Below are 22,350 nucleotides of genomic sequence, written 5' to 3' on the forward strand. Positions count from 1 at the left end.
AGCTGGTGACCTCTGGGACCTCACCCTCCACCTCCACCATCTGGGAAGATGATCTGAACAGTAGGAGTTAACTTAGAAAACACGTTTTGTCTTTCTTCTTGTTGAGTCTTTGGAGAAGATGCAGTGATGGTACCACATGGCTTTCAGGCCAGTCTGAGGACGTTGTAATGTTTTTTGTTTCTCAGGACATGCATGAAATGGACAGTCATTTCCACATAGTGAGCTGGGCAACATATGTCTCTCATAGAGAAGGAAAGAGGCCTTATACAGGCCGACAAACAGAGCACTCCCTAGAATGTAGCTTGTACAGAGACCATGTGCTGGGCTCTCTGAGGGATGAGACACACCCCTAACTTTATTTCTAGCTAGTTGAGACCTGAGCTGTTCACAGCTGCTTGATTAGTTATAAAAACACCTGAACCAGGGCCCTGTGAACCTTCCTCAAGGGACAGGATCAGATCTCCCTCTTGTCCTCAAGGGTCACCTGAGGCACCTGAAAATCCTCTGCCCCCAGTAAGGGACCCAAGAGTGGGAAAGAGTTGAATATAATGAAACATGTGGCAGAAGGTTTGTTTTTCTTCCACAAAGTCTATGCAAGTCAGAATCACCTCCATCCACCTCCAGCCTTTATGAGACCCAGGACGTGGTACAGCTCCCATGGGGAACATCAGTTCTGTCTCTACCAAGGATGCAGAGAAAGACAAGGTAAATTCTGTTGCCCGTTTCAGTTGTAATGGTTTCTGGAAACTTATCTGGCCTTGTCTGATATTCTATGTCCTCTGGTGTCTTTACTGTTTTATTTACATCCTCACAAGCCTCCAGGCTTCTCCAGTTTAAGATCATCATGGTAGCTGGCACCTCTGGAAGCCACAAGTGTGTCGAGGCTGAGGACCACGTGGCTCTCACTTTGTGTTTGTGGAAATAACTTGAGGAGGATGACACTTCACTGTACCCTCAAGTCTTCTGGAGCGGCTGACTCCTTCCGCACCTTCTTTACATGGTGTTATTATTTTTATTTTTTCCTATTTCATTGTAGGCGATGAACTTGTTCAGAATGTCTGTGATAAGCCTCGTGACTGGAAAAGATGAAAACTCTTTCCAGCTTTATATTGTGTGCTTTGTGCAGTGCTGAATGTTCTTAGATAAATTTCAGAATTCATTACTGATCCTTCTGTGTTGGTAAATATGCGATAGAGAATTTCTCAGTTGTCCCCTAGGTGGAACTACTCTGAATTATGAGAAGCGGCACGTGTACTCGAAAATGTACATGGAACTGCAGTCGTGAAGGTAGAGAATCAGTGATTACCTGCAGGGCCAGTATCTCACAGAGTCCTTCAGTTGTGTTTATATGAGCAGGTTCTCTTGTGTCCCTGGAGCAGTTATAACTGGTACTTTGTCTCACGATACCTTTTGGGAGTTTGACACCTGAAATCCAGACATGTTTCTGTTCATTCTTTTATGTAGAATTTCTACCTCTCTTTTACAATGAGACAGAATAGCTCTGCAACTCATATTGTACTTAAAAGCTGAATTACCTGTGGATTAAGGTAAACATACCTGAGACCAATGAATATGTACAGGTAATGTGTTTCTCTCCAAAAACACATTTCCAGGCCCCCTGCAGGACTCCAGGAATCCCCGTCTCCTCAGAAGTCTCTGTGGCCTTGCAGAGAAGATGCCTTTGTCAGGGAGGGAAGCAGAGCGAGTACAGGCATGGGCTGGCAGGCTGAGCTCTGACCCTGGGTGGTCTTAATCTCTGTGTGGTGCTGGGCTTTTCTTTCCTGCATGTTCTGTCCGTTCTCAATGTGCAAATGAAAAGTCTGCATATGTGGTGGAAGAGGACACCAGAGGGGTACTGGACACAGATGCCTGCCTCTCTGGAATATGCTCCTTTATTAGACTGGCATTACTGCCATCAGTCTTCTAGAATAGGATGCCTTGGCCTACTGCATTTGTAAACACAGGAAGTGACATGTGGCGACAGTAGTTTCTCCTTGTAGCATCTGGTACCTTCAGGCTATAGGTGGGATCTCGTGGGAGGGTAGAGTTTTCTGGCACTGATGCCCTGTTCTAGAACCTGTGAATGAACAAGCAGCCAGGTGCTGACATCTGCTTCATTGGGTCTCAGCTCCTGCGGGCGTTCTGCTTCTGTCTGTCATACCAGCATACCTGTCCCTTCTGTTCTGTAGATCCCTATGGATGCAAGAGGACCTCCTCCTTTACCAGGTCCACCCTGCAGGCCCTTCCCCAAAGACCACTTTTATCACTGTTCATGGGCTCTATGAGCCTCCTCCAGCTCCTTGGTGTCCTCGGACACATGACCCACCACCTCCACCTCAACTATTTATAAGATGATATGAACAGTATGAGTGGACGTGTTCAGCACGTTCAGCTTCTGTCTTGTTGAGTCTTTGAGAAGACACAGAGATGGCCTCACAGGCTTGGCAATGCAAGGGTGCTGCTGGCTGAGGACACTGTTAAGATTCCTCAGGTTTCTCAGGACATACATATGTTGGGCTGTGTCTTTCCCTTACTGAACTGGGGAACTGGGCTGCAGGTGTCTCTTGTGGAGAAGGAATGAGTCTTTTCATAGAAAAGCAGGCATATCAGTTCTGCAGATGTGCCTTGTACAGAGTCCATGTTAATGGCTCTGTGAGAGATGAGGCACACCCCTACCATCAGGGGCTTCAAGTGTCTTAACGGGGAGAGAGTCACATGCATTAAAAGACATGGAGCTTCTGATCTACAATAGTGGCAGCTCCAGTAACGAGGCCTTAAGTACAAGAGCCAGAGATGTGAATCTCATGGGAATGTATTGGAGACTGTGCATGAGAAGGGCGAGCTGAGATGGTCCAGAGGGGAGGGTGTTGGACTCAGTGAGATGGAGTTGGAGGTCATTTCTGGGCCCACAACCTGGGCAGGGAGAGTGAGCTCAGCGTGAGGTCCACACAGAGCTGCTGCATAGGGTCAAGGACAGTTCATGCAGGTATCATCTCTGAAATGTCATGGTGGCCAGAGTGCACCTAGCTCATTATCGAAATAAAGACTGTTGTTTCCCTTGGTTTTCTGAAGGTTCTGGATCTGTGTGAAAGAATGCCCTGGAGATTGGTAGTTTAACTTGGTTCTTATGGGATGCGTGTCTGCCTAAGTTTGTGTGCCTCTGTGAGACTAGATGGGACAAAAGGTTGTAGATCAGCTGTGCGGCTTCCTTGGCCTTCAGCCTGAGTCAGACTCCTAGCGGGGAATTCAGGGTTGACCAGGAAATGCCCCTGCTGGGCTCTTGTCACCGTACCCCTGCACCTGCTGTCACCACCCTGCCTGAAGGTTTGCATCTCTGAAACTTCCCTGACCATTTCCAGAGGCACTGCCTGTGATCCCACTGTCTCAGCCCTAATGCTAGCTCTCAGTGGGGCCATCTCAGAGCCTCAGCTTTGTAACCTGAGAATCAGGGACAATGTTGGTCTCTGAGGTCAGTGCGATGAAGAGGTGGTTAAGCACATAAGGAATTTGTAAAATGTATGGGATGAGTGGGCATTCACCCTTCTTAGGGGGAAAATGAATGTATCTGCACACAGAAGGTCATCAACAGATACTCATTCAATTTCATGAAACTAAGGCTATAATGCCTGAGGCTGGGAGACTGGCAATTCCTGTTTCAAAAGATACAACAAAGACCCCTGTGTTTTTTCTATTAAAATTGGGGTCCTACTTTACAAAGAAGGAAAATATAAGTATGAGAATGTGTAAATTCAGAGATCTACACCTAAGATCTGAAGATAATCCTCCTCCATTACAGGTAGACACACAAATGCAGCCACACAAATATGTGCTCATCCAAAGCCACGGATATATTGTAGAAGAAAAAATGCATAAAGGAGAACAGAAGATCCGTTTGCAATTACTAAAAATCACTTTGACATAGAGGGCAATCAGTTTGAAATTTGAAGAGGACACTGAACCATTACAAACCAGCTGTGGTTATTATATATTTAGAGATGGTGTCCAATCTGCCCCTTGGTCTGAATGCTTTCCCTGCCCACCCCATCCCCTCCACTTTGTCCTTCCTAGTGTCCTCTAATACACTTGTCACAGTCGTGTCTTTGTGTCAGCATCTGCTTCCAGGAAAATCGAGACTCATTCCTCATCAGGTGTATACTTTCGGGTTCCTGTAACACAGTAAACCAACAGGTAGAATGTATAGTATTGGTGGAAGAAGACAGACTATTCTTTGGGGTTGTATTGCCTGGAAGGGACCTGTAGTTCCATCTGAGGAGTTGTACACATCCTTTAGGGAGCTCTGGTGGTGGTTGTTAATTCTGTAGGTAGGTACTCATGAGCATATGGCATGCCTGCTAGTTTATGGGGTTTGTGCTGATGAGCAGGTCAGGTATCTGTCTCTAGGAAAGGGTCTATTCTGAAGGTGGGGAATGGATTCAGGAGACCAGTAAGGAGGCCCTGCATTAATCCAGCACTTGTGCCCTTATGTACCTCACCAGCTGCCCCCAATAGCACCAATCCAGGTGGCCTCCAAGAGGGCAAATGGCAGCAATTTTTGTGGTGAGTCACATGAGGTCCCATAAACCTCCCCTGTTGCCTTATTGAGGCATGGGGAGGGCAGAGGTCCATGGTCTGAGATAGGTTTCTTCGACACCACCCAGGAGAGTTGGGTTGTAAGCATATGGCTCCTTCTACATCGGCCAATCCAATCCACTTTGCCCCCAGGGACCCTGAACCCTGTGAGCCCCTTTTCCCTTCCAGCTTAGGGAAGCAGCCAGCCCTCCAGCAGCTTTTGGGTCATGGCTGGGCCACCAAGGGTAAATGCCTGGCTGTCCACATGCTGCTAGCATTGCTATAGCAAATGTCAACACGAGCAGCTGCTGTACAGGGGGATTCTCCTCTATTGTGATCAGGGCTTGGGACCAAATATGACAGAAGAGAGGGAGAGACAGGAGTGCCCTGTGCTCCTGGACAGGGCTGCATGCACAGAGCAAATAGCCTGAAGCCTGGGGAGAGAAAGAGACCGGGAGAGAGACACTGGATGAGTGATGGGGGATTGGGCAAGTCCTAGAGAGTGAAAGGAAGAAACAGAGAGAGATGGGGTTAGAGAGAAACAAAGAAGTACATGGAGGAAAGTAGGGACCTGGTCCAGGTATGTGGACGGGGTGACATGGGCCAGGGGAGAGGGGGTGTATGAAGTGGCTCAGTGCTGGGGCAGAAAAGGCCGGTATCATGGGCATCAGAGTTCTGTGACTCCCAAGACCCTGGGGCCAAGCTCTGCAGAGGGCATTGCATTTGAAAAGACTGGTATCCCTCATTTCTCCTGGAATTGTGGGGCTCAGCCTCATGTCCTGTCATGGAGAGGGGATGTCTTGAGGGAGAGTGTGCTGCTCTTTGGCAGGTAAACTCCAGAGCCTTCTCTGTGGGGAGGTGACCCTGGGCCATCTCCCTCACTGCCCCAGGCCCTGCTGCATCCCCCGCAAACCTGCTGGCCTTCCTCATGTTCTGAACCCAGGCATCAGGCATTGTGCTGCCCCCAGGTCCTGCAGTCTGGACCTGGCAGAGGTGGATTGCTGATATTGATAAAAAGTATTTGACAATAAGGTCCATATTCTCCCTCTGAAACTAGCGGTGTGTTTCAAGATAGTGGGTTGCTATCCTCCAGTGCACTGCCAAACTGAGGATGCCAGATGGTAGGTGAACCCTTTAAAACACCGTTGTCTTCTCTTACATCAAAGTCAAAGACATTTTCATCTCCCAGCTTTCTTTTAATTCTGAAGAGATGGCAATTCATAATTGAAGACACAGTGGTCCTATAGGAAATTGACCTATATGACTGATAGACATTGCTTCATTCATCTATATCCCTAAGGCACATTTCATTGAAAATATTAGCCAAGGATACTTACAGTAAATTCATAACAGATGTGTAGCTCCCTGTAAGTTGCCTTCTGACCTTGTCACCTATGTGTCCGTCAAAGATATTATTAGTGACTTTTCAGATAAGCTGTCAACATCAAGATGGTGATGTTAGAGAATCTGGTATAAATGGAATTTCACAGATTCTAAATTATGAATGATTTTTTTCTTTCATTTTTAATGTTTATTTTTTTTCCTTTTTTGAGAGATCCTGAGCAGGGGAGGACGTATAGAGAGGGAGACACAGAATCTGAGGCAGGCTCCAGGCTCTGAGCCTGACATAGGGCTCAAACTCATGGACTGCAAGATCATGACCTGAGTCAAAGTCGGATGCTTAACCAACTAAGCCCCCCAAGTGCCCCAGGAATGATAGTTTATTGGCAAAGAAGTAGAAACTAAAGATAGTGTAAAGGATGTCGATTTTTAATTGAATATTGTTCACACATTTGTTGTGTTAGTTTTAGGCATACATTGTAGTCATTCCATATGTCTATAAATTATGTTGTACTTAACTACAAGTGTAGCTATCATGTGAAAGCATGCAACAGTATTACTACAGGATTGACTCTATTCCATTGGCTGTCCCTTGTATCCCTAGGACTCATTCATTCCATAGCTGGAAGCCAGTATCTCTCTCTCAAAGGTGTCAACTCTTTATCTAACCTAAGTATTTTGGTGGTAGACACATTTACCTCTTGTTCAGTATGTGTAAATTGGTGGTCTATGTTTCTATGAACATTGCTTAAAGCATTACAAATGATGTCATTACATTAATAAATTCGGTTTGATTCTTCATTCACAAGAAAGGAGAAGGAAAAGATTTCTTTGTGTCCCAGGCCCTGTCAGTAAGACCCTTCCCAATGTGGAGAACAGGCTTACTTGCCCAGAGTACCTTGGGTCTGTCAGCTGAGTGACCTGGGCCTTCCACATTGCAGGAATTCCCATGGTGGCCAGCAGAGAGAGCTAGAGCACCACAAAGCAGGAGGGGCTGGTTCCTCTGGGTGCACAGTGAAGGCCTGTAGAGGGTACCCCATTGGCTTTTCTGACCCAGGGCACCTCAGAACAGGAAGGGCTTCTGTTGCTCCCAGAGGACTCAGGGCCTCTGCTGCTGCCTCAGGACAGAGACCAGGGCTGCGTTTCCAGCAGGTTCTGCCGCCCATCCCAGGGGAGGCCTTGGGAGTTTTGCAGCAACTTGGCATCTCCTGAGTCACCAGAGAGAAACTGCCTTGTCACACTGAGTGCTAAGGAGGGGGCGCTGGGTGGCTTCCCTGGGCGCGCTGGTCGGTCAGCAGCACAGGCCCTTGCACTTTCTGGGCTGTTCCCGTGTTTCATTCCTCCCCTTCCTGGACAGTATGTGAACAAGAGGTATTTTACTAAAGGACCCGTGGATTCAGGGGTCTCACGACATCACATCATAGATGCCGTGGATGGTTTGTTCCCGATTCAGGCTTGTTTCCGGGAAGAAATCCTGACGGAAATTCAGAAAAATGGGAGCTGCGTTCCGTTAGGACATGAATGCATGAAATGCTCATCTCGGGACCTTCTAGAAGAATGAGCTGGGATCCACTTTCCGAGTCATGCTAGAACCAGAGACCAAGGTAAGGGCACAAACTGGGCCCCACATCATACATGCTTTTTAAAAATTTAATGGTTAATCCAAAGCTATCTACACATTCGATGCAATCCCAATCAAAATTGCACCAGCATTCTTCTTGAAGCTAGAACGGGCAATCCTAAAATTCATATGGAACCGCAAAAAGCCCCGAATAGCCAAAGTAATTTTGAAGAAGAAGACCAAAGCAGGAAGCATCACAATCCCAGACTTTAGCCTCTACTACAAAGCTGTCATCATCAAGACAGCATGGTATTGGCCCAAAAACAGACACAAAGACCAATGGAATGGAATAGAGACTCCAGAACTAGACCCACAAAAGTATGGCCAGCTAATCTTTGACAAAGCAGGAAAGAATATCCAATGGAAAAAAGAGAGTCTCTTTAACAAATGGTGCTGGGAGAACTGGACAGCAACATGCAGAAGAATGAACCTAGACCACTTTCTTACACCATTCACAAAAATAAACTCAAAATGGATAAAGGACCTGAATGTGAGACAGGAAACCATCCAAACCCTAGAGGAGAAAGCAGGAAAAGACCTCTCTGACGTCAGCCGCAGCAATTTCTTACTTGACACATCCCCAAAGGCAAGGGAATTAAAAGCAAAAATGAACTATTGGGACCTCATGAAGATAAAAAGCTTCTGCACAGCAAAGGAAACAATCAACAAAACTAAAAGGCAAGTGATGGAATGGGAAAAAATATTTGCAAATGACATATCGGACAAAAGGCTAGTATCCAAAATCAATAAAGAGTTCACCAAACTCCACACCCGAAAAACAAATAATCCAATGAAGAAATGGGCAGAAAACATGAATAGACACTTCTCTAAAGAAGACATCCAGATCGCCAACAGGCACATGAAAAGATGCTCAACGTTGCTCCTCATCAGGGAGATACAAATCAAAACCACACTCAGATACCACCTCACGCCAGTCAGAGTGGCCAAAATTAACAAATCAGGAGACTATAGATGCTGGCAAGGATGTGGAGAAACGGGAACCCTCTTGCACTGTTGGTGGGAATGCAAACTGGTGCAGCCACTCTGGAAAACAGTGTGGAGGTTGCTCAAAAAATTAAAAATAGACCTACCCTATGACCCAGCAGTAGCACTGCTAGGAATTTACCCAAGGGATACAGGAGTACTGATGCATAGGGGCAGTTGTACCCCAATGTTTATAGCAGCACTCTCAACAATAGCCAAATTGTGGAAAGAGCCTAAGTGTCCATCAACTGATGAATGGATGAAGAAATTGTGGTTTATATACATAATGGAGTACTACGTGGCAATGAGAAAAAATGAAATATGGCCTTTTGTAGCAACATGGATGGAACTGGAGAGTGTGATGCTAAGTGAAATAAGCCATACAGAGAAAGACAGATACCATATGTTTTCACTCTTATGTGGATCCTGAGAAACTTAACAGAAACCCATGGGGAAGGGGAAGGGAAAAAAAAGAGGTTAGAGTGGGAGAGAGCCAATGCATAAGAGACTCTTAAAAACTGAGAACAAACTGAGGGTTGATGGGGGGTGGGAGGGAGGGAAGGGTAGGTGATGGGTATTGAAGAGGGCATCTTTTGGGATGAGCACTGGGTATTGTATGGAAACCAATTTGACAATAAATTCCATATATTAAAAAAAAATTAACCCAAAAAAAATTAAAAAATATTTAAAAAAATGTAATGGCTATTTTTCCAACATAGTGAAGTGATTGAAAACTACAGAAAACCTGGTAGGTAGGTGTCATTAACCTTATGTTATTTTTTAATTTAAATTCTAGTTAGTAAAGATACAGTATAATATTAGTTTCAGGTGTACAATGTAGAGCAACACTTCACATGTCACCTGGTGCTCATCCCAAGTGCACTTCTAAATACCCATCACCTGTTTCACCCATCCCCCACCCCAGTGGGGAAACCCTCAGTTTGTTTCCTAGTTAAGAGTCTGTGTTTCACTGTCTCCTTTTTCCCCCCTTTGTTTTGTTTCATTTCCATGTGTTAGTGAAATCATCTGGTATTTGTCTTTCTCTGACAGGCTTATTTCACCTAGCATGACATTCTCTCGCTCCATCCACCTCATGGCAAATGACAAGATTTCATGTTTTTACAGCTAAATAATATTCCATTCCATATACCATATCTCAATTTATTCAGCAGTTGATGGAAACTTGGGCAGTTTCCATAATTTGGCTGTTGTAGAAAATGCTGCTGTAAACATCAGTGTGCATGTATCCCTTTGAAGCATTATTTTTGTATTCTTTGTGTAAATACCTCGTAGTGAAATTGCTGGATCGTAAGGTAGTTCTATTTTCAGGAATAGAAAGGAATTTTTGTGGAAATCCTTGAATTCCTGAGGAATTTTTCAGGATTTTGAGGAATCCTTTTGAGGATCCTCCTCAAAAGGAAGGAATCTTTTGAGGAATCTCCATGATATTTTCCAGAGTGGCTGCACCAGTTTGCATTCCTACCAATAGTGCAAGAGGTTTCCTTTTTCCCCACATCCTTGGCAACACCTGCTGTTTCATCATTCGTTGATTTTAGTCATTCTGACAGATGTGATGAGTTATCTCATTGTACTTTAGAATTGTATTTCCCTGAAGATCAGTATTGTTGAGCATCTTTTCCTGTGTCTCTTGGCTATCTGTATGTCTTCTTTGGGAAAATGTCTATTCATGTCTTCTGCCCATTTTTAATTGGATTTCTCTTTTTTTGGGTGCTGTGTAACTTTATATATTTTGGACACTAACCCTTTATCAGATGTCGTTTGCAAATATCATCATCCTGTAGGTTGTGTTTTAGTTTTGTTGATTGTTTCCTTGGTGACAGAAGCTTTTTATTTTTAGGAAGTCCCATTATTTTTCTTGTGTTTCCCTTACCTCAGGAGATATATCTACATAGACATTTGTACAGCCAATGTCAAATAAGATACTGCCTGTGTTATCCTCTGGGATTTTTATGGTTTTAGGTTTCACACGTAGGTCGTTTTCCATGTTGGATTCATTTTTGTGTATGTTGTAAGAAAGTGGTCTGTTGTTGTTTTTGGTTTGTTTTGCAGGTTGCTGTCTAGTGTTTCCAAAACCATATGTTGAAGAGACTTTTTTAAAAGTGTATTTATTTATTTTTGAGAGAGAGAAAGACAGAACATGCAGAATAGAGGCAGACACCACAATTCCAGACTTTAGGTTATATTACAATGCTATCGTGGGGCGCCTGGGTGGCTCAGTCAGTTGAGCATCCGACTTCGGCTCAGGTCATGATCTCGCAGTCTGTGAGTTCTAGCCCCACATCGGGCTCTGTGCTGACAGCTCAGAACCTGGAGCCTATTTCAGATTCTGTATCTCCCTCTCTCTCTGCCCCTCCCCGCTCATGCTCTGTCTCTCTCTCTGTCAAAAATAAACACTAAAAAAAATTAAAAAAAAAAAAGCTATAGTGATCAGAACAGTATGGTACTAGCAAAACAAAACAAAACAAAACAACCAACCACAGACGCATAGATTCATAGAATGGAAACCCAGAAATGAACTCATACCTATATGGTCAATTAATCCTCAACAAAGCAGGAAGGAATATCCAATTGAAAAAAAGATAGTCTTGTGGCACATGGGTGGCTCAGTCACTGAAGCGTCTGATCATGGCTTCAGTTCAGGTCATGATCTCAGGTTTCATCAGTTTCAAACCCGTGCCAGGCACCACACAGTGCAGAGTCTGCATGGGATTCTCTCTATTTCTCTCTGCCTCTATTCTGCATGCTCTCTTTCTCTCTCAAAAATAAATAAATACACTTTTGTTAATGTATTGTTGACTTTAATTTGAAGGTATTTTAATGAGAATTTCTGCATACATACTCATTAGGCTATTGGTCTGCAGTTTTATTTTAAAATAAAATTAAACAAAATTTTTTAACATTTATTTATTTTTGAGAGAGAGAGAGAGAGAGAGAGAGACCGAGCTCAAGAGGGGAAGGGCCAGAGAAAGAGGGAGACACAGAATCTGAAGTAGGCTCCAGGCTCTGAGCTGTCAGCACAGAGCCCGACCCGGGGCTTGAACTCATGAACCACGAGATCATGACCTGAGCCAAAGTCGGATGCTTAATTGACTGAGCCACCCAGGTGCCCCTATTTTAAAAAAAATTTTTAACATATTTTTGAATGTTTATTTATTTATGTAGAGAGATAGAGTACATAAAAGTGAGGGAGGGGCAGAGAGACAGGGAGAGAGAATCCTGAGCATGCTCCACTGTCAGCACAGGGTCCAATGTGGGACTTGAACGCATGAACCGCAAGATAATGACCTAATCCGAAATTAAGAGTTGAACAGCCAACCGACCAAGCCACCCAGGCGCCCCGGCAGTTTTTGGTTTTAGTGGAGGCTTTATCTGATTTTGGTACCAGGGTAATAATGGCCTGATAGCATGGGTTTGTAAGTTTTCCTTCTTTTTTATTTTTTGTAATAATTCAAGAAGAATACATATTACCTCTTCCTTACATGTTTGGTAGAATTAATCAGTGAAGCCTTCTGGCCCTGAACTCTTGTGTTGGGGGAGATATGTTTTTATTACTGATTCAGTTTCTTTCTGGTTTCTGATTTTATGTATCTACCTGCTTCAGTTTTGGTAGTTTATGTGTTTCTAGGAATTTATCCATTTTTCCCAGAGTGTCCAATTTGTTGCATATAGTTTTTCATAATATTATCTTCTAATTGTATTTCTGTGGTGTGGACTGTTATTTCTCCTCTCTTATTTGTGATTTTATTTATTTGAGTCCTTTCTTTCTTTCTTTGTGAACAGTCTGTCTAGGAGGTTTTCAAGTTGATTACTGTTTTCCAAAGAACCAGCCCCTGGTTTCATTGATTTGGTCTAGTGTTTTTTAGTTTCTATATCACTTATTTATCCCTTAATCTTTATTATTTCCTTCCTTCTGCCATCCTTAGGGTTGGATTGTTCTTTTTCTCATTCCTTTAGTTGTAAGTTTGGATTGTTTAGATTTTTCTTGCTCTGTAAGGTAGGCTTGTATTGCTATATACTTCTATCTTAGACTGCTTTTGCCACATTCCAAAGGTTTTTACCAGTGTATTTACATTTTCATTTGTTTCAGTGTATTTTCTCATTCATTTCCTGGTTGACCCATTCATTTAGTAGCATGTTGTTTAACCTCCCTTTATTTGTGGCCTTTCCTTTTTTTCTTTCTTTTCTTTTTTTTGGGGGGGGGGCGTTGACTTCAAGTTTCTTAGTTTTGTGGTCAGAAAAGATGCTTGGTCTGATCTCTGGGTACCTGTTGAGGCCTGATTTGTGACCTAGAATGTGATCGATTCTGGAGAATGTCCCATGTACACTTGAAAAGAATGTGTATTCTGCCATTTTAGTATGGAGTGTTCTGAATATGTTTGTCTTTCTCTGATTGACATATTTCACTTAGCATAATATATTCTAGCTCCATCCACATTGTTGCAGATGGCAAGATTTCATTCTTTTTTGATGGCTGAGTGATACTTCATTGTATATGTGTGTGTGTGTGTGTGTGTGTATGTGTGTATGTGTATGTATGTATGTATGTATGTATGTATGTATACACACACCCCACAACTTCTTTATACCTTCAGCAGTTGAGTTGATGGATATTTGGGCTTTCTCTATAGTTTTGCTATTGTTGATAATGCTGCTATAAATAATGGGTGTATGCAATTTCACTATTAGGTATTTACCCAAAGGGTACCAAAATACAGTCTTGGTTTTAAAGTTTATTTTGCCTGATATAAGTATTGCTACTGGCTTTCTTTTGACATTATTGGCATGAGAAATGTTTCTTCATTCCCTCAGTTTAAATCTGAAGGTGACTTTAGGTCCAAATAAGGCTTTGTAGGCAGCATCTAGATACGTCTTGGGTTTTTTTGTTTGTTTGTTTGTTTGTTTTTTTTCTTTTGTCCATTCTGACACCCTATTCGGTGTCTTTTTATTGGAGTATTTAGTCCATTTACATTCAGAGTAATTATTGATAGATATATAGTTAGTGCCATTTTATTGGGTGTTTTGCCATTATTTCTTGATGTTTTCTCTGATCCTTTGTTGTCTGTATCACTTTTGGTCTTTCATTTCCACTCAAAGAGTCCGATTTAAATATTCTTTTCTTTTGGGGCGCCTGGGTGGCGCAGTCGGTTAAGCGTCCGACTTCAGCCAGGTCACGATCTCGCGGTCCGTGAGTTCGAGCCCCGCGTCAGGCTCTGGGCTGATGGCTCGGAGCCTGGAGCCTGTTTCCGATTCTGTGTCTCCCTCTCTCTCTGCCCCTCCCCCGTTCATGCTCTGTCTCTCTGTCCCAAAAATAAATAAAAAATGTTGAAAAAAAAAATTAAAAAAAAAAAAATATTCTTTTCTTTTGACTGGTATTAATTAATTTATTTTTCATATTTCTTTTTTTTTTTTAATTGAAGCTCAAGTTAGTTATCTTATAGAATACATTTTCAGGAGTAGAATTTAGTGATCCATCAACTACGAAAAATACCCAGTACTCATCGCAAGTGCCCCCCTCCAGTGCCTGTCACCCATTTAGCCCATCCCTATTCAGTAACCCTCCAGGAACCCTGAGTTTCTTCTCTGTATTTAAGAGTCCCTTATCATTTGATTCCCTCTCTGTTTGTATCTTATTTTTGCCTTCCTTTCACTATGTTCATCAGCTTAATTTCTTAAATTCCATAGATGAGAGAAATCATATGATGTGTGTCTTTCTCTGACATTTTGCTTAGCATAATATAGTTCAGTTCCATCCACAGTGTTGCAAATAGCAAGATTTCATTCTTTTTGATCACTGAGTAATATTCCACTGTATAAATATGCCACATCTTCTTTATCCATTCATCAGTCAATGGTCATTTGGGCTTTTTGCATAATTTAGCTATTGTTGATAATGCTGCTATAAATATTGGAGTGCATGTGGCACTTTAAGTCAGCGTTTGTGTATCCTTTGGATAAATACCTAGTAGTGCAATTGCTGGGTCATAATGTAGTTCTATTTTTAGTTTTTGTGACGAATCTCCATACTATTTTCCAGTGTGGCTATACCACTTTGAATTCCCACCAGCATTGCAAAAGGGTTCCCTTTCTCTGCATCCTTGCCAACACCTGTCAATTCCTGAGATGTTAATTTTAGCCATTCTGATAGGTGTGAGGGGCTATCTCCTTGTGGTTTTGATTTGAATTTCAATGATGATGAGTGAGGTTGAGCATCTTTTTTTATGTGTGACCAATCTGGATGTCATCTTTGGTAAAGTGTCTCTTCATGTCTGTTGCCCATTTCTTCACTGGATTATTTGGTTTTTGGGTGTTGAGTTTGATACGTTTTTTATAGATTTTGGATACTAACCCTTTACCTGATGTGTCACTTGCAAATATCTTCTCCCATTCCATCATATGCCTTTTACTTTTGCTGATTGTGTCCTCTGGTGTGCAGAAGCTTTTTATCTGGAGGTCCCAATAGTTCATTTTTGTTTTTGTTTCCCTTACTTCTGGAGACACGACAAGCAAGAATTTGCTATGGCCAGGATCAAAGAGGTAGGTTGCCTGTTTTCTTCTCTAGGATTTTGATGGTTCCTGTCTTACATTTAGATCTTTCATCCATTTTGAGATGTGTGTGTGTGTGTGTGTGTGTGTGTGTGTGTGTGTGTGGTTTAAGAACATAGTCCAGATTCATTCTTCTCACTGTCCAGTTTTCTGAGTACCATTTGCTGAAGAGACTCTTTTTTTCCATTGGATATTCTTTCATTCTTTGTCAAAGATTACTCGGCCATATGTTTGAGGGTCCATTTCTGGGTTCCCTATTCTGTTCCATTGATCTCTGTGTCTCTTTTTGTGTCTGTACCATACTGTCTTGATGATTGCAGCTTTCTAATACACCATAAAGTCCAGAATTATAGTGTCTCCAGCTTTGTTTTCTTTTTCAATATGACTTTGGCTATTTGGGGTCTTTTCTGGTTCCTTACAAATTTTAGGGTTGTTTGTTCTAGCTCTGTGAAGAATGCTGGTGTTATTTTGATAGGGATTGCATTGAATGTGTCGACTGCTTTGGGTAGTATTGACATTTTAACAATATTTGCTCTTCTAATCCATGAGCATGGAATGTTTTTCCATTTCTTTCTGTCTTCTTCAATTTCTTTCATAGATGTTATATTGTTTTTTCTTTTAATTTTTTTTAATGTTTGTTTATTTTTGAGAGAGAGAGCATGAGCAGGGGAGGGGCACAGAGAGAGGGAGACACAGAATGTGAAGCAGGCTCCAGGCTCCAAGCTGTCAGCACAGAGCCCATCGTGGGACTCCAACCCACAAATGTGGGATCATGACCTGAGCCGAACTCGGCGCTTAACTGACTGAGCCACCCAGGGGCCCCTCTACTGTTTTAAGTGTACTGATCTTTCACCTCTTTGGTTAGGTTTATCCCTGGGTATTTTATGGTTTTCAGTGCAATTGTGAATGAGATCAATTCCTTGATTTCCTGCTGCTTCATTATTGGCATATAGAAATGCAACCAAATTCTATATCTTGATTTTATATCCTGAGACTTTCCTGAATTCCTATATCAGTCCTAAAAGTTTTTTGGTGGAGTCTTTTGGATTTTCCATGGAGAGTATCATGTCTGCGAGGAGAGTAAGTTTGACCCCTCCTTCCTTGCCATTTTATACACCTTGTATTTCTTTTTGTTGTCTGATTGTTGAGGCTAGGACTTCTGACAGTATGTTGAATTGTAGTGGTGAGAGTGGACATCCCTGTTGTGTTCCTGACCTTAGGGGGAAATCTCTCTTTTTTCCCCATTGAAGAGGATATTAGCTGTGGGACTTTTGTATCTGGACATTATGATGTTGAGGCATGATCCTTCTATCCCTCCTTTCATGAGGTTTTTTTTTTTTCATGAAGAAAGGATGCCGTATTTTGTCAAATGCTTTTTCTGCATCTATTGAGAGGATCATGTGGTTCTTACCCTTTCGTTTATCAATGTGATGTATCCCATCAGTTGATTTGCAGACACCGAATCAGTTATGCATCCCAAAAATAAATCCCACCTCATTGTGGTAAGTAATTCTTCTTATGTATTGTTGGATCTGGTTTGCTAATTTTTGTTGAGAATTTTTGCATCCAGGTTCATCAGGAAAATTGGTCTGTAGTTTTCCTTTTTAGTGGGGTCTTTGTCCAGTTTGGACTCAAGGCCATGCTGGCCTCATGGAATGAGTTTGGAAGTGTTCCTTCCATTTCTCTTCCCATGACCTTATCTTGTTCTTTCATTTGGGATGCATTCCTCTTGTCTTGGTATTTTGGCTGAGTATTTGCCTTCTCTCTGTTACCAAACCTCATTGTGTTACCTGCCTGTGAGTTGAATGGTTTTATGAAGAGGAGCTCATCCAATGTCCAGGGCCTGACACATCAGGGAGTGTCTGTGGTATGTGTTGCATGCACTGTTTTGTGTTCTGGCTGCACTGTCCTTCAGGCCAGTTGTATGGAAAGTGTATGGTCCTTGGCCAGAATGTGGTGAGTTTTATCTAGGTCTGCTCTGATCTGCTTGTTAAATAAGACTTGAAATGACTGCCACTAGAAGTGAAGCCCTGCAGAACTGTCTGGTCAATAGAGGTGGTGTGGTCATGGGCTTCACCTGGTCTTCTGGGGAAGGGGCCAGCTCCATTGGGACTGAGGCAACCTTGAATGACCCAGAAGGCCAGTCTCGCCAGAGCACAGGAAGGTGGGGCTTGGTCTAAGCAGGTTAGGCAGCCAGTGTGGGAATGGCCTTGTTTCTAGCAGGTGGTTCTGTGTTTATGCTGGGGGGCAGAGGAGGGAAATGGCGCCACCCAGCTCCTCTGGCCCAGCTCCTTTGTCCCCTCTTTGTGAACACTGCCTCTCAGGGATGTTCTCCAAGGTGAATGTATAATCTCCCCACTGTGTGCACCAGGAGTTGTACAGATCACTGTTTCCATGCCATCTGGTTGCAAATAGTTTGCTGCCTTCTCTCCAGGAGTAGACCAGTGTCCTCAGGGCTGTATCCCAGCCAAGCCTAACCTTTGAAACTCCACATTCTTGGAGTGCCTGGATGGCTTGATTAAGTGTCTGGCTCTTGATCCTGGCTCAAATCATGACCTCATGGTCATGGGATTCTCTCTCTCCCTCTCTTCCCGCCCCTCCCTTGCATGTGCTCTCCTTATGTCTGTCTCAAAATATATAAACTTAAAAAAAATTAGTGGCACGGAATACCTTATTTAGGTAAGATTGCCTCCCTGAGGGGAATGGCAGGAGTCTATCAGTTAAATTTCCAGCACTGACTAGGAAATTCTTTGTTGACTCGTTAAAGGTTACATTCCTGCAGGAATGAAACTAGGTTTGGTGACATGGGGCCTTAACGTAAGTAACTCCATGATGGGGCTGTGATTTTTCTTAATATTCCAAACCCAAATTTTTACACATCCATTTTTTATTAAAGATATATCCCTAAATAATATTTTAGCCATCTACTGCCAGCCCGATTTTTCATATCCTGTGAAACTATGACCATCTCCTAATCATAGATGAAGATCAACTCTGTGGCTCTAAGATCTTTGTGAGTCTAAGTTACTGATGGACTTTTGAAGTCTTTGACCCAGGGACCCCCAGCCAGGCTGCTGAGCCATCACTTAGGCACAGAAGCACCCTTTCCAAGTCACCCCTTCCTAAAGTGTTCTTTCCCTCTTGTACTTCTGGGTCTTACCCTTTGGCAAGTCACATATCCTCATGCAAACCTGTCAAAGTGGCCCAGAGAAAGCTGATTGCCTATGACTGCCACTTCATGGTCACATCTTTTCCTTCTGAAACCACTTGAAATCCCTATCATTCTTCCAGTCTTTGAAAATCTCTTTGATTTGGAAATATTTTATGCTGTTGTATTCCTGCTAAAAATATGCATGAAAATATTAAAGCAAGGATTCTTTAGCATAAGTGAGCCGGTCACAATGATTCATCTGGCCATTTGTACATTTTTTTTTAAATGTTCAGGCATGATGTGAAGCACATCCTGTAAAATCTGAGTATCATTCATTATCTAGGATAACCACCTTTATGGAAAGCCATTAGATGACATGCTCCTTCCGAGATCAGAAAAACACTTAATTTACATACCACAGAATACAGTGGTATATACATGTTATTACCTTAAAATATGTAAAGTAGATGTTTCTATGAATTGTATATCATTGTGCATTTGGTTTTCCATAACATGAATGCTATTATTTAAATTAAACGATAGTAAGAACAAGAAGAGGTACATGTCAATCACTAGTAACTAATACTAGAACTAGTTATATGATATTATGTGTTGAAAAAATAAAACCATGATTACTAATAATCTTTTCATTCGTGATGGGTTTCTAGTTACCAAAAAAATTGGGAAGATAGTACTGAGTCTCCACAGACATCAGACTGTTTTCTGACAATTGATGTCCTATGAGTTGGTACATTATCACAATCAATATCCCGAAGAGATATGGTAGTATTAACTAAAGTTTATATGTTAACTCAGATTTCTTCAGTTTTAACCTCTTCTGTTCCAGACTCCTCCTCGCTGGCACATTACATTCACTCATTCTGTCTCCTTAGGCTCCACCTGGTCATGATGATTTTTAGATTTTTCATATTTTTCATAATCTGCAAAGTTTTGAGGGTACTTTTGTACAATGTATTTTGTAGTATGTGGTTGGGATATGTCTAATGTTTGTTCAAATGCTTAGGCCAGAGTTAATGTGTTTTGGAGCAGAAGATCCAGAGGCATAATGCCATCCATAATTATCACTTCACATAAAGGTTGTTTACTCTGAAGATTGGGGTCTTTTGTGGTTCCATACAAATTTTAGGACTGTTCTAGTTCTGTGAAAAATGCTGTTGGTATTTTGATGGAGATTGCACTAATTGTGTCAATTGCTTTGGGAAGTATAGACATTTTCACAATATTTGTACTTGCGATCCATGAGCATGGAATGTCCTTCCGTTTCTTTGTGTCATCTTGAATTTCTTTCATCACTGTTTTACACTTTTCAGAGTATAGGTCGCTCACCACTTTGGTTAGATTTATTCATAGATATCTTATTATTTGGTGTGCAACTGTAAATGGGACTGTTTTCTTAATATCTCTTTATACTGCTTCATTATTGTCTAGAAATGCAACAGATTTCTTAACAATGATTTTGTATCCTGTGACAGTGCTGAATTCATTTATCAGTTCTAGCAGTTATTGGGTGGACTCTTTAGGGTTTTCTATATATAGTATCATGTAATCTGCAAAGTGTGAAAGTTTCACTTCTTGCAGATTTGGATTTGTTTGGTTTTGTTTTTTTGTCTGGTTGTTGTGGCTTGGACTTCCAGTACTATGTTTACGAAAAGTGGTGAGTAAACATCCTTGTCTTCTTCCTGACCTTAGAGGAAAAGCTCTCAGATTTTCCCCATTAAGGTTGATGTTAACCGCATAGATAACCCTTTATTACATTGATGTATGTTCCCTGTAAACCTAGTTTAGGAGGGTTATAATCATGAAAGGATGTTGTACTTTGTCAAATGCTTTTTTCTGTATGTATTGATAATGACCGTATGTTTTTTTTCTTATATGTTTATTCATTTTTGAAAGAGACAGAATGTGAGTGGGGTAGGGTCAGAGAGAGAGGGAGACAAAGAAGCAGGCTCCAGGCTCTGAACTGTCAGCGGAGAGCCTAATGCAGGGCCTGAACCATGAACCATATGGTCATGACTTGAGCCAATCAAGAAATGAGCCACCCAGGAGCCCAGATCATATGGTTTCTTCCAGTGGTGTAATGCATCACAGTGATTGATTTGTGAATATGGAACCACCTTGCAGCTTGGGATCAAATCCACTTAATAGTGGCGAATGATTTTTTGAAGGTATTTTTGAATTTGGTTGGTAGTATTTGATTGAGAATTTTTGCATCCATGTTCATCAAGGATATTGGCCTGGAGTTCTCTTTTCTAGTGGACTCTTTATCTGGTTTTGGTATCAGGGTAATGCTGGCCTCATAGAATGAATTTGGTAGTTTTCCATCCTTTTTTATATTTTGGAATAGCTTAAGAAGATGAGGTCTTAACCTTGTTTTAACTGTTTGGTGGAATTTACCTGTGAAGTCATCTGGTCCTAGACTTTTGATTGTTGAGAGTTTTTTGATTACTGACTCAATTTCTTTGCTGGCTATTGTTCTGTTCATGTTTTCTATTTATTTCTGTTTCAGTTAATGTAACTTATATGTTTCCAAGAATTTACCTGTTTCTTGTAAATTGTCCAAATTTTTTACTTACAAGTTTTCGTAATATTATCTTATGATTGTGTTTCTGATGTGTTGGTTGTGATTTCTCCTCTCTGATTTATGATTTTATTTGAGTCCTTTCTCTTTTTTTTTCTTCTGATACAAGTATTGCTACCCTGGCTTTCTTTTGACGTTCATTTACATGTTTCTTGACATCCTCTCATTTTCATTCTGTAGGTGTCTTGCGGTCTAAAATGGGTCATTTGTAGGCAGCATATAAATGTGTTTTGTGTTTTCAAACATTTTTACACCCTATGTCTTTTTATTACAGCATTCATTCCATTTACATGCAAAGTAATTATTGATTTGTATCTATGTATTGCCATTTTGTTACCTGTTTTGTTGTGGTTTCTAATGATTTTCTCTATCCTTTCTTGTCTTTCTCTTTCATGTTTTGCTGATTTACTTTACTGATGTATTTTGATTTCTTTCTCCTTATTCTTTGCATATTTATGAGTGGTTTTTGATGTATGGTGACCATTAAGTTTTTACATAATTTCTTTGTGTTTAGCCATTTATATTAAGTTGATGGTCATTTACCTTTGAACCCATTATTTTCTTCTCCCTATATTTTGGTACATGTTATTATGAGTTCCTTGACTGATTTTTTACAGAAATATTCATTTTTACTGGATTTGTGTTTTCTACCTCCCTGTTGTCACTTTTGTTCTCTCCTTTCCACTCAAAGAGTCCCTCTTAGTATTTCTGGCTGGCTTGGTTTAGTGGTACAGACTCCTTTAGTTTTTGTTTGGGAAACTCTGTGTCTCCTTCTATTCTGAACGATAGCCTTGCTGGATAGAGTGTTCTTGGCTGCTGATTTTTCCATTCAGCGCTTTGAATATGTCATGTCACTTCCTTCTGTCTTTCCAAGATTCTGTTGACAAATCTGTAGCTGTCTTTGGTGGCTGGGGGCAATGCACCAGGGCAACCAGGGGCTCAAGGCTGTGCACAGAGTGTGTCAGTGGCTGGGACATGTGGGTGGGTGAGACAGATGAGGGTAGCCAGGAGTGCACAGCATGCGGTGGTAGCTCTGCCTGCAGCTGGCCAGACAGGGTGCCCATGCAGTTTTAACAAAGTTTGCCCTGAGCCCAGCGCTGAGGCCAGCAGGCTTGGAGTGGGTGAGTCCACCAGAGGACTGGCACATGGCTAGTATGTTAGGTAGCAAGTGTCTGTGCAGCTCCACTCCCTGGTATGTGCCTCTGGTCTTATTCCTGGACGGGGGGGTGGGGGGGGTGGGGGTGGGGAGAGGCGGGAATGGTGCCTGTAAGCTCCCTCATTGTTGGAGAAGTCCCCTAACCACTCAGAAGTCAGCATGAACAGATCTGTCTCCTGTTGCCTTGGCGTTGTGTAAAATGCTACATTTACGTTGTCTCTCTACACTGGCAGGGAGCTGGCTATCACTTATCCTCCTGGATCACCCAGTGCTGGGCCATCTGACCTCCAAAGCTCCAGGATCCAAACTCAAGGGAATTCAGCCCCTCTGGGTTTTAAAGCCAAATGTTCTGGGGATTAGTCTTG

General features: G+C 42.0%; 1 long non-coding RNA gene across 4 annotated transcripts in view; it reads left to right on the forward strand.

Annotated features, from left to right (window-relative positions):
• Positions 1 to 589: 589 nt before the first annotated feature.
• The window catches only part of LOC131486744 (uncharacterized), a 35,931-nt gene continuing 14,170 nt past the window's right edge, over positions 590 to 22,350 (forward strand). For all 4 annotated transcript variants that reach the window (XR_009249425.1, XR_009249427.1, XR_009249429.1 and 1 more), the window contains exons 1-3: positions 590 to 705; positions 816 to 1,002; positions 1,218 to 1,287. This is a non-coding gene — a long non-coding RNA (uncharacterized LOC131486744). The remainder of the gene's footprint in view (positions 706 to 815; positions 1,003 to 1,217; positions 1,288 to 22,350) is intronic.

Source organism: Neofelis nebulosa, chromosome 10 (assembly GCF_028018385.1).
Source record: "Neofelis nebulosa isolate mNeoNeb1 chromosome 10, mNeoNeb1.pri, whole genome shotgun sequence".
In the NCBI taxonomy this organism is placed as follows: Eukaryota; Metazoa; Chordata; class Mammalia; order Carnivora; family Felidae; genus Neofelis; species Neofelis nebulosa.